This window comes from Felis catus, chromosome D1, assembly GCF_018350175.1.
Source record: "Felis catus isolate Fca126 chromosome D1, F.catus_Fca126_mat1.0, whole genome shotgun sequence".
Classification (NCBI taxonomy): Eukaryota; Metazoa; Chordata; class Mammalia; order Carnivora; family Felidae; genus Felis; species Felis catus.
In genome coordinates this window covers 90,407,880-90,420,752 of record NC_058377.1, presented here as the reverse complement: position 1 = coordinate 90,420,752, position 12,873 = coordinate 90,407,880, and the positions used below count along the sequence as shown (strand labels likewise).

The window sequence follows — 12,873 nt, the reverse complement described above, 5'->3', positions numbered from 1 at the left end:
ATATATAAATGCTTATGGCCAAAGAATACAAACATCACGTCAGTGAATTAAATGTAACTTAGTCCTGCTGAGCAGTGTCTCCAATTCAGAAAAATCACACCTCTCAGCCCAAGTCAAGTCAAAGGTAGTTCTTACTACAGCTGTGGTACATTGAGCCCTTTCTTCACATCAGAGATCATGCTAAGCACTTCACGCACATTACTTTATATGATCTTTCCAGCGCTACTATGAGATAGACACTTAACAGATGAGGTTGAAACAGAAAGTTGGATTCAAACCCAAACAGGACTCAAAAGCCTAATCCTATCTAGTAGATACTGCCATGGGTTACAATATGTGAAATCTATACACCTTCTTATCACCAGTTTCATCTTGTACTCTAGAGCCAAGAGTTACCCTGGAGGGGAGGAGGGAGAGTGTCTGGACCAAAGACCAGCATTTAGACTGTTCCAGAGGTTTCCCATGCAAAATGGGAGAATTCAGTAATTAATGTATCTTTAAAAGCCCTTGAGGGGCGGCTGGGTGGCGCAGTCGGTTAAGCATCCGACTTCAGCCAGGTCACGATCTCGCGGTCCGTGAGTTCGAGCCCCGCCTCAGGCTCTGGGCTGATGGCTCGGAGCCTGGAGCCTGTTTCCGATTCTGTGTCTCCCTCTCTCTCTGCCCCTCCCCCGTTCATGCTCTGTCTCTCTCTGTCCCAACAATAAATAAACGTTGGGAAAAAAAAAATTTAAAAGCCCTTGAACAGATATACTTCATACCCAAGATTCCCTGCCTGGGTGCACCATGAAGGGTTGTGCAGACAATCAAACCTAGATGCAAATCCCAACTCTACCTCTCTACTTCCACGTGGCTGCTCTCATCTTCAATTGCTTTAATCTGCAAACTGGGGATCAAGTCAAGGAGTTACTGAATAAAAATCCACTCAACGGGTCCTTTAATTTAAAAATGTAACGAAGCTCTTTATGGTGCAAAAATAGAAACTTGAGGCTCAAAACAGTTGGCACTGAGTGGCATTTATGCCATACAGTTCCTGTATACACCACCTAGTGAAGTGACCTTGGGCAAATTCTTAACCTCTGCATCTCTACTGCATCATCTACAGAATGGGGATATTAGGGCCTGGTCCTATAGGTTTTTATGAGGATTAAAATAGATAACTATAGGCCTTACAGTTGTTGCCACCCCAGAGCCACCCACACCACCCAGCCACTGTCAACCCCACCATGTTCTTTTTTTTTTTTTTAATTTTTTTTTTCAACGTTTATTTATTTTTGGGACAGAGAGAGACAGAGCATGAACGGGGGAGGGGCAGAGAGAGAGGGAGACACAGAATCAGAAACAGGCTCCAGGCTCTGAGCCATCAGCCCAGAGCCTGACGCGGGGCTCGAACTCACGGACCGCGAGATCGTGACCTGGCTGAAGTCGGACGCTTAACCGACTGCACCACCCAGGCGCCCCCCCACCATGTTCTTTGACATCACCATAGACGGCAAGACCTTGGGCTGGCTCTCCTTCTGTTTGTAGACAAAGTTCCAAAGACAGCAGAACACTTTCATGCTCTGAACACCAGAGAGAAAGGATTTGGTTATAAAGTTGCCTGCTTTCACAGGAGTTTTCTGGGATTTACGCACCAGAGTGGTGATTTCACATGCCATAATGGCACTGGCAGCAAGCCCAACCATGGGGAGAAATCTGATGATGAGAATTTCATCTGGAAGTACACGGGTCCTGGCCTCTCATCCATGGCACATGCTAAACCCAACACAAATGGTTCCCACTTTTTCATCTGCACTGTCAAGACAGTGGTTGCTTGGATGGCAAGCATGTGGTCTTTGGCAAGGTGAAAGAGGGCAGGAATATCGTGGAAGCCATGGAACACTTTGGGTCCAGGAATGGCAAAACCAGGAAGAAAAGCACCATTGCTGACTGTGGACAAATCTAATAAATTTCACTTGTGTTTTATCTTAACTACCAGACCATTCCTTCTGTAGCTTAGGAGAGCAACCTTTTACCCTTACCTGCTCAAAATATCCTATAATCATTGTGCTCTCAAAAAAAAAAAAAAGAGTATTTTCTTTACTCTTCTCCAAGTCTAGCTGAATTGCAGAGTCAAGTTTATGATTATGAAATAAAAACTAAACAACAACAAAATAAATAAATAAAATGGGTAACTATATGGTAAGAGTAATAAGGTATATTCCTCAGATTGGTTTTTTTTTAATGTTTATTTGTGAAAGTGAGAGTGAGCACCAGCAGCAGAGGGGTAGGGAGAGAGGGGAACAGAGGATCAGAAGTGGGCTCCATGCTGACAGCATCGAGCCCAATGCGGGACTCAAACTCATGAACTGTGAGATCATGACCTGAGCCAAAGTTGGATGCTCAACCAACTGAACCACCCAGGTACCCCCTCAGATTGGTTTTAGTGAGGCTATTTCTCCAAGGATTTGGGGGAAGAGGGTTTAATTATCAACACAAGAGTCAGTAACTCAGAGGCTTTTCCTATGATATGAGTGAAGCTCATTCTCTTAAAACACTGGCATTGCAGCAAGGACAAGGGAGTTGGAAGCAATGGCCAGGTATGTTACAGTGAAGAAGTCAAGGTCAGGGTGAGGAGAATATGTGACCCACATCGCATGTATAGTGCATATTCTAATCAGCATAATGTAGAAGCAGTGGTTTGCTGTAAGGGACGATTATCAATATAATCCTTGAATCAAACCCCAGTGTCACCATTTAGCTTTGAATTCTTAAAAAATCTATTAAACTCTTGTGAGCCACTGATTCTTCATAGACATAATAGGATTAATAAGACAGTCCGGATAGAGTTGTTTTGAGGATCATATTAAGAGCACTAACACATGTATATTACCTAGAAAATGACTAGCTGACCTAAAATGGGCATTTATTAGCTTTATGCCTCTGTGGAGCTAATTTTGCGAACAGGAGAAAATTAAAGACCTACAAAGATCTACAAATCATTCCCACCAGAAAAGTTATATCATCACACTCTATTTACTCTGCTCAAGTCCTCCTTAACAAGCTAGAACATTGTGCGTAAGCTTGAGTCATGTATTTAAGAAAGACATAGCAAGGAACTGGCTATCCATTGTACTTTGACCCAGTGGGATCTTTCTTGTTTCACCCATTCAATCAGTCTTTAAACCTTTCTTTTCTAATTGGGATATGCTTTTTCTCACTAAATTTCATTTCCATGACTCCAATTTTCCCTCACAACCATAGGTCAGTGGGACCAGAGACCCAGGGAGCACTGGATGTTGGCTATCATAAATGGAACCAACACTTCAACGACCCTCCTTTCCACATCAGGGGAAAACTTCTCCCCAGTTCAAGAAAATCAACTCAGCTCCTACCAAACTGGCTTATTTTAAGTGAACTCAGTTTTTCAATACTTAATTTGAAATTGAAGGTGAACACAACCCCCAGTGTCTGTGAGAACCATCTGGTGGCAACCTCCCTGCTGATGCCCCAACCTGCCTACTTAGATTTCTGCACGGTTCTTTTGGGTCCGGGCATTGAGATCTAGCCGTGAATTTAAATAGTGTTTGGGTAGGGGCGCCTGGGTGGCGCAGTCGGTTGAGTGTCCGACTTCAGCCAGGTCACGATCTCACGGTCCATGAGTTCGAGCCCCGCGTCAGGCTCTGGGCTGATGGCTCAGAGCCTGGAGCCTGTTTCTGATTCTGTGTCTCCCTCTCTCTCTGCCCCTCCCCCGTTCATGCTCTGTCTCTCTCTGTCCCAAAATAAAAAATAAATAAACGTTGAAAAAAAAAATTTTTTTTAAATAAAAATAAAAAAAAAAAATAAATAGTGTTTGGGTAAAGCCAACTTTTCACAAGTTTCTCTCAGCCCCTTCTTTCATCATGGAGTCCTGAATTCACTTCCTTAATATTATATCAGAATCTTTTGATCTAAGACCACTTTTCTCACCTGATGCCAAGAACTACTGCTTGGTGTTAGGTACTATCTTTCCTCCTGCAGACTGAGATCTTAGAGAGAAATTCTTGTAACAAACTAAACTTCCATTTTTCCCAAACACCTTAAAAGTAAGCTATGCAACCTCACTCCCACTAGGATGGTTACTCTAAAACAAAACAAAGCAAAATGACAAGTGCTGGTGAAGTTATGGAGAAATTGGAATTCTTGTGCACAACTCATATGCATTGGTGGGAATGTAAAATGGTGTGGCCACTATAAAATCAACATGAAAATGCTTCAAAAAATTAAAAATAGAATTACTATATGATCCAAGAATTATACTTCTGAGTGTATACACACACACAGACACACACACACACACAAAATCGAAATATTATTCATTCTTAAAGAGGAAGAAAATTCTGATACATACTACAACAAAGATGAATCTTGAGGACATTGTGATAAGTTAAATGAACCAACCACAAAAAGGCAAATACTGTATGATCCTACTTACATGAAGTACCTAGAGACGTCAAATTCACAAAGACAGTAGGTAGAATGGTTGTTTCCAGGGCCTAGGGAGAGGAAAGTGGGGGTTGCTATTTAATGGGTAAAGAGTTTCAGTTTTGCAAGATGAAAAAAATTCTGGAGAGTGTTTACACAACAGTTTATACATTTAACACTACTGAACTGCACACTTAAAAATGGATAAAATGACAAATCTTATGTGTATTTTACCATCATTAAAAATTTTAAGCTATTCACCTTGCTGGTCACTTTTCTCCTGTGCTTATCACAGGCATTGCTGTCCCACTAACGTGTAACTTGGTCTATAGCTCACCCTGTGGACATTCCCGCTGGGCCAGGTAGCTGGAACCACAGTGAGTTTGACCCACAGGTCCCTGCAAAGAAATACATTGCCACTGAAGATAGAATAAAAATTGTGGAAAGAATTCATGCCATCTGTCAGGTTAAATAATGTTAAGGAATGAGAATACAAAGCTAAAGATGGAAGGAAGGGAGAAGGAAGGAAGGAAGGAAGGAAGGAAGGAAGGAAGGAAGGAAAAGTGAATTCCTTTTGTTCACAAAGGGAATTAAGGGAGAATGAGAGGGCTTTGCAAATATGCTGAGAAAGAGAGGCTCAAGAGAAAATGAGCTTCCTAATGAAAGAGGAAGCATACTAAATTAATTATGCCTTTGAAATATTGACCTCATTCCTTAAAGCTATTGCAACCTTGAAAAGCAAGAAAAGGCATTTGGGTGAGTCAGAAGTAATGGAGCCTGTGAGGAATGAGCCATCTATCAAGACCAATAAGGGATGTTTCGAGAACTGGAACAAATGCACATCACCAGGCCCCAGTGTCTCACTTATAGGCAATCAATTGAATTAGCACTTAGAATTTCTCTTCTAAAAGGAAATATAAACACATCCTGAAATACAAACACCAGGGAATAGCAAGGTAGACTTCACGGCCCAAAGTAAAAAGACCCTTGAAACTGCAGACTTCTTCATCTGATGGCTCTAATAATAGACACAAAATATAAAAATATCAAGGCCCTCATTAAAATGAACACTCCACCGAGCCTCAGGGGTTTTTTTTTTCAATCAAACTGATAAAATAAGCGTATTCATTCTTGGAACTCTTATTAAATCCCCTTTTTATTATTTATTAACTGAACAACTTGAGCAAGTTACTTTCTGAGTTTAACTTTTTTAGTTCAATTTTCTTCTCTTTATGTTTTACTTAAGGAGTTTTTTTGAAGAGTGCCTCACTACTCATCGTTCTTACCATTCCATGTAGAATTGATAGATTGTCCCCATCTCTTCCTGAATCTGTTTGCTTGAATGTGTTTCTCTGAAAAGTCACTGTGTTCACCTGGCATGGGGACTCACTGTGGGCATAGGTTGGGTGGCACAGGAAAGCTCAGGTTCAAATCCCAGTTTTCCACTTACTAATTGTGTGAGCTAAGGCAAATCGTGTGCTTCTCCATACCTCTGTTTCCTCAACTACAATATGGGGAAATGAGGCTGATCTTTCAGGGCTACTGTTAAGGACTAAATGAGATTACATGTATAAAGGATTTAAAATAGTGGACAACCAACAGCCAAGCACTCATGGAAAGGTAGTTATTATTGTTATAATAAATATCATCTGTTGATTTTATAAAAGGGAAGCTCTTCTTTGTGAAACCAGGTTGGCCTATAGACTCAAAGTAAAAGGGTAATTTGACAGGGCAAAGCTATATCCTTTGGCCTAATATCTTTGTTGGAATCTTACCTAGGAATTTATACCTTGTCTTTAAAACTAAAAGTAGGCATAAAAAATAATTTTAAAAATAGTAAATGTGGGGGCGCCTGGGTGGCTCAGTCAGTTGAGCGTCCGACTTCAGCTCAGGTCATGATCTCACATTTCATGGGTTCGAGCCCCGCATCAGGCTCTATGCTGACCACTTGCTCAGAGCCTGGAACCTGCTTCAGATTCTGTGTCTCCTTCTCTCTCTGCCCCTCCCCCACTCACGCTTTGTCTCACTCTGTTTCTCAAAAATAAATAAATGTAAAAAAAAAAATTTTAATAAAAAAAATAGTAAATGTGGAGATAGCAAGTCATTCACAATTTAGAATAAAATGGTTTACATTCAAATGCTTCTCTCTTAAAATCTGTGCAGAGAAAGAAAGGGATGTTAACAAGGGAGGAAAATGTTATGAATAATGAGGGGGCTGCCTTTGAAAACAGGCCTAGATCTGAAATTGCAGTGGAGGATTCCAGAGTGCACAGAGCAGCAGGGAGTCAGAAAATTAACAGAAGTACCCATTCACTTATCCATCCATACATCCAATTATTCAACCATTATCATTTAGTATCTACTTACTATATGCAATGTCTAAGTGCCTAGCAACAAACACAAAGAGATACCATTCTTATGTTCAAGGAATCCAGAGTACAGTGGGATAAATGAGTTTATAACCAGCATAGTGCAGTCCATTAGTGTTATAATCTCAGAACGTATTCATTGTCTTGGAAACACAGAATGATCAGGTGATGATGAGGGGAAAAGTAGAAGAATAAGGATAAAATCACAGAGCAGGTGCTAGAAAAGGTGTCATATGAGCAATCTCCATCAGTTTTCAACAGACGATGGACTGGAAGGGGCAAACTTCAGGTAGAGTGAATGAAGGCATGAAAAAGCCTGACCGATTGGAACCTGCAGCTAATTCTGTATAATTCTAGCACAGGCCAGTTACAGAAAGAAGGAAGGGGAGGGAAGTATGCCAAGGAGATAGGTGCCTAATTGGACTCAACTGAATGGTTTTCAGGCAAAGAATGACAGAATCACATTGATCTTTTAGAAAGAAGATTATAAAAGGGCGCCTGGATGGCTCAGTCGATTAAGCATCCGACGCTTGATTTCAGCTCAGGTCATGATATCATGGTTCATGGGTTTGAGCCCCACAATGGGCTCTGTGCTCACAGCATGAAGCCTGTTTGGAATTCCCTCTCTCTCTCTCTCTCTCTCTCTCTCTCTGTCCATCCCCCACTTGCTGTCTATCTTTCTCTCTCACAAAAATAAACATTTACAAAAGAAGAAAGAAGACTGTAAATATCTGAGAAATTATTAGTTACAGGGGGTCAAGATTGAACAGAGAGACCAGTATGGAGGCCGTTAAAATGCATCAAGAGATGCCAACAACCTAAACTAAGGCAGTGGTAGCAGTAATGGAAGGCAGGTGTATTTCAGGAACCAGAAGTAGTAAGACTTGCTGACCACGTGTTTACAGGAGACATATGGAATGGGAGTCAGGGTTCTGGTTTGGGTAACTGGATGGATGACAGTGACATGAAAGTCAGAAAGACTGAAGGAAGAATGCAGGCAGAGGGCAAGTCTCATGCGTGTGCACAGTGCCAGCTTCCTACAGGAAAAGCAAGTGGACTTCATTCATTTGAAAGAACACCAGGAATAAAAGAACTATAATATTTGCAAAAGATTATTTTATTATTCTCATCTGACATACTAATAATCTGAAGTCCACATCCTTCCACCTCCCCACTGTTTCCTGTAAGTGAAGACTGACAGTGCAGCACAGAAACAGTATCAGTACATAAACAAGAGCACCATAAACTTTAACGAGCTTTAAAAAAGTAGCTAAGTAAGTGTTAATTCCTCTCAACAGCTGGAACATTCTCTCCTAGAGTTGCTAAGCATTAATAATATATCTCTGTGGGTGAACCCGGGGAAGTTGAGCTGGAATAAGGCCCTTCTTGAGTTATCCCGGTGAATATGTTGTCACCTAAAGCTGGCCGAAATCTGGACACAAGTTGGAAGACATAAATAAACATCACGCCCCACACCCACAGACCCTGTATGCTGGGCAAAAAGGAACCAAAAATGCCATGAAGAGACCCCTAAAACCTTTGGGAATCCACCGGAAGAAACCAGAATACCTACAGGCCATAAGACAGCACTCACCCAGAGTTCCAAGGCTGTGGAATGACAAGCCATCCAGGCTGTCTTCCAATCATTCCCACACATCTGTCTGACCTCCACGTGATTATCTACCAGAACAAAATAGTATAAGAAGCTGCATTTACTGAAGGTTTACTAAGTACACAGACCAATGCTAAATGCTTAATATCTAGTACCTAAAACTTAATTCTCATATCCAGCACCCTGTGAATACCATTATTTCCATTCCCATTCTAGAGATGGGGTAACTAAGGCTCAAAGAAGAGAAGCGATTTCCCCAAGGTTTCACTGCAAGTGGCACAGCCAAGATTCAAGAAGGGGTCTCTTTGCTGCCAAAACCATTCTCTTAGCCACTGTGTTATAATGTCTTTATACCTGTATCATTCCAGGCCCAATTTTTTAAGTTTGTCAGGAAAACCCTAAAATGCATGCCAATTTTGGTCAGAAACTGTAATAAATCTGGTTCAACTTTCTGTTTAGAGTCTGAGGACCTGACCATTCATTAAGCCGTCCCAGAGACAACCCGCCAATAAATGCGTGATTCCAGGTATAGGCTTAGGCTTTGATATTTGGACTAGAAAGACAGATAGATAAATATTATTACTTGGAGTCATACAACTCCCTAATATAGTATATTTCTGTAATATTTCCTCTGGGCTTTTCACACAGTGATGTGTTTTTTTAGCATTCCTGGACTTTTTGCCATTTTAATCTGTACTGAATAGAGTAATATCCTCAGTTGGTCAAAAGTGTCATTTCCTTTTATGGCCAAGGTTTTTCACAATGATACTAAATAATATAAATGATGTTTTATTTGATGGCTGTTTTATGCTTTCTGGAGCCTCTGGTGGGACGAGATGCTTGGGCTTCCCCTGTAAATCTTGCCAGCTACCTGATCGGCTGCAGCTATAAAGCTCCCCCCGCCCCTGGAAAATTTAAATCTCTGCTTAAAACATTAAATTCTTTATTTAATTTTTTTATTGCTAAGGGTTTACAGCTGACTTTATGGCCCTGGGACGATTAATTTTTAATGCCTTTCTTTCTTTCTCCTTTGATCAACTTCCTCCATTTTCAATTTGAATGCAATCATACCTTTCCAAAAAGCATTTGTCACTTGCTGGTTTGCAAATTTCAGGCAACCAGAGGTGGTTGGTGCAGAGTGGAAGGCAGGCACTCCTGCACAGAATAACTGAAAGTCAGACAGGAACTCTATGCCTTTCCCGTGACTCCTGTTGATAGCAAATTCTCTAGCATCAGTAAATCTTCTAGTTCTAGGTCTTGGCAAGCAATGAGTTCCCTGAGAGGGTTATGCTACTAAATCCTGTCATTGTCATGCACAAGGTATGGATTGAGTCACGTCTTTCAAACTAGTGAACCATGATTAAGGAAAACAAATAGGAGAAACACACCTTCAAAACAATTCATACCTTCTCCCACCTCCCCAGCCCCACCAAAACACAGAAAACAACAAAACAAAGCCAAAAAAAATTGGGGATTTGGTTTGCAAATCAAAAACTCCTCAGCTTTTTATATTCACACAATATATAGTCATTTAAATGTTGTATCATATTTAATGACACAGGGAAAATGTTCAGTATAAATTTGGGGGGAAGCAGGTTACAAAACAGAATATGGAATCGATTTAAGAAGGTATATTTACGCATAAGCAGACTGGGAAAATTAATGATTATCTCTAGGGATGAAAGAAATAAGTGTTAATTTTGTTCTTTGTTTCTCTGTGCTTCTCACGTCTTCTACATGACTACATATTGCTTTTGTAATTAAAAAAAATGAGTTTTAATTTAAAATAGAACTTCCTTGGGGCGCCTGGGTGGCGCAGTCGGTTAAGCGTCCGACTTCAGCCAGGTCACGATCTCGCGGTCCGCGAGCTCGAGCCCCGCGTCAGGCTCTGGGCTGATGGCTCGGAGCCTGGAGCCTGTTTCCGATTCTGTGTCTCCCTCTCTCTCTTCCCCTCCCCCGTTCATGCTCTGTCTCTCTCTGTTCCAAAAATAAATAAACGTTGAAAAAAAAAATTAAATAAATAAATAAATAAATAAAATAGAACTTCCTTGCATTTAGGATTACAAGTTAAATGGGGAACCAGAGACCAAATTCTTGAAATCATAAAGAAGAAATGGTAGATGTCAGAAATAAATTCATAATATTTATCAATATATTGAGGACACTGATACAGGAGCGTTACATTCCTAATTCTTAAGGTTGTAAAAATTTTATCCACATTTTACAAGAATGAAAACAAGCTCAGAAAGGTTACATAGATTGCCAAGTTTTGCATAGATTAGACTCGACTTCAAAATGCACACTATTATCACTGTGTTATACTGCCTTAATTGAAGCACATTTCTACCCACAATTGAGCTACCACATAGATTCATTTATTTTATAAAGAAGAAGTATTGACTCCCAGCCCCAGTGTTAAATCAAGAGCATATTTCTAAACCCCTTTTAGCCTTGCTTTTTAAAAATATATGTGCAAGTGTAAAATAATATATTAATGCTTTCCATTATAATTTATGGGCATGTTACAGTTTATGATGCATTTTTCACATCCATTAGTCTCCCTATTTGATTTATTTCACTATGTAACTACAATATCAAGTTGCATTTAATGTATCTAACAACCTGTGTAGAAAAATAAATATATAAATCAAAAATGAAAACCTCTGTTCCTATTTTGACTCTAAATAAACCTAAACTATAGGGGTACCTGGGTGGCTCAGTTGGCTGAGCATCTGACTTCAGCTCATGTCACGATCTCATGGTTCATGAGTTTTAGCCCTACATCAGGCTCACGTGTGTCAGCATGGAGTCCACTTCAGATCCTCTGTCCCCCTGTCTCTCTGCCCCTCCCCTGCTCAAGCTCCCTCTCAAAAATAAATAAAACATTAAAAAAAACTAAACTGTATATACTTACGGAACCAATTATCATGTCATGTAAGTTGTAACAAATGTTGCTTATCTAATTAATAATTTCTCCCAGTATTATAAATTATGGGTGTTACCCTTTGTTGGGTGGGACTGTCACTAGCTGACACTAGTCTGAGCCCCTGAGTCACAATATGACAGAAAACCCATAAGCAAACTCTTCTAAATTGATCATCATTAGGTCATGTGCAGTCTTAAATTATGAACTCTTCTCACCAATAGCAATGTATTATTTATGGAGCCAAAACCTCTCTCCGCTTCTGCTCAAGTTACAACAATTACATTCCAATCTTCTGCTAGTTCTTATGGTAATGTCTAAATATCATCTGTACTCAATGATTCTATAAACTAAATCACAACAGAAGTCATTTGGTGGTTTGTCATAGCTGATTAGATCAAATCTAAGCCTTCCAGCTTGTGTGTTTGAATCCTGACTGTACCACATTTGTTACGCATGTCTTCAGGTTCCCACCTGTAAAATGGGGATGATGATCATTATTATAGTATGCAAATTAGTTACCATACATGATGCCTGGGAGCGAAGCCCAATATGAACATTAGCTTTCACATTTATTAAAATGAATGTATAATAGGTACCCACAATGGGTGGGTACTCCATGGATTTTCAAAGATTTAGGTCATTAAATGGAAATGCCATTCATCCCTCCTGACTCCAGTCATCCCCGCCTCTCTCTTATCTCAGAAGTGCCCAATGTGCAAGGAAGCCTACTGTGTCTGGTCACTGCTGTGATGTCCACTGTTTCATCCTTCCCCACCCCCATTCTTCCTGTCTCTTCAAGACTCTCAGATCCAAACTCCCATGGATGTTGCAGTTCCTGCAAGCAGAAACACAATGGTGCCTCCAGAGTAGGGCACGCTTTGCTGCAGTGGACCACCTGGAATCCAGTATAGGTGGAATTTTCTTACCAAGGCGTAAGCACCCCTGCCAAGGGCTCCATCTCCCTACTAAGGTCCATGCTTGATCTAGCATAAAGGAAATGCAGGAGCAGAAGCCAAGGGATAGGAGGGTGCCTGGGTGGCTCAGTCAGTTAAACGTCTGCCTCTTGGTTTCAGCTCAGGTCATGATCTCACGGTTCGTGTGTTCGAGTCCCACATAGGGTTCTGCACTGGCAGTGCTGAGCCTGCTTGGGATTCTCTACCTCTCTCTCTGCCCCTCCCTCATTCATGCTTGCATGTATGCTCTCTCTCTCTCAAAATAAAAAAAAAAAAATATATATATATATATATATATACACACACACATATATATAAAGAAGCTATATATATATTTATACTATATAATACATACACACACACACACACACACACACACACACACACACTATAGTATATATTTATATATATACATAAGCCAAAGGAGAGGAACCAGGAGACAGGAGCCATACAGGCCAACTGGTGGGCACAAAGGCAGCCCCCAGTAGTATCTACCCCAGAGCTGGACCTAAGACAGAGTGTATAGTGGGTGAGAAAGGTATAGAATTCTGTGGTCCTGGAAGGCTTTTATGG

The 12,873-nt window shown here is 40.6% G+C and overlaps 1 long non-coding RNA gene and 1 pseudogene across 1 annotated transcript in view; one reads left to right on the top strand and one right to left on the bottom strand.

Annotated features, from left to right (window-relative positions):
* LOC123380575 overlaps positions 1–12,873 on the bottom strand; it is a 231,228-nt gene that overhangs the window by 61,089 nt on the left and 157,266 nt on the right. The gene's annotated exons all lie outside the window — the stretch shown is intronic.
* On the top strand, positions 1,465–1,942 carry LOC109492100 (annotated as a pseudogene).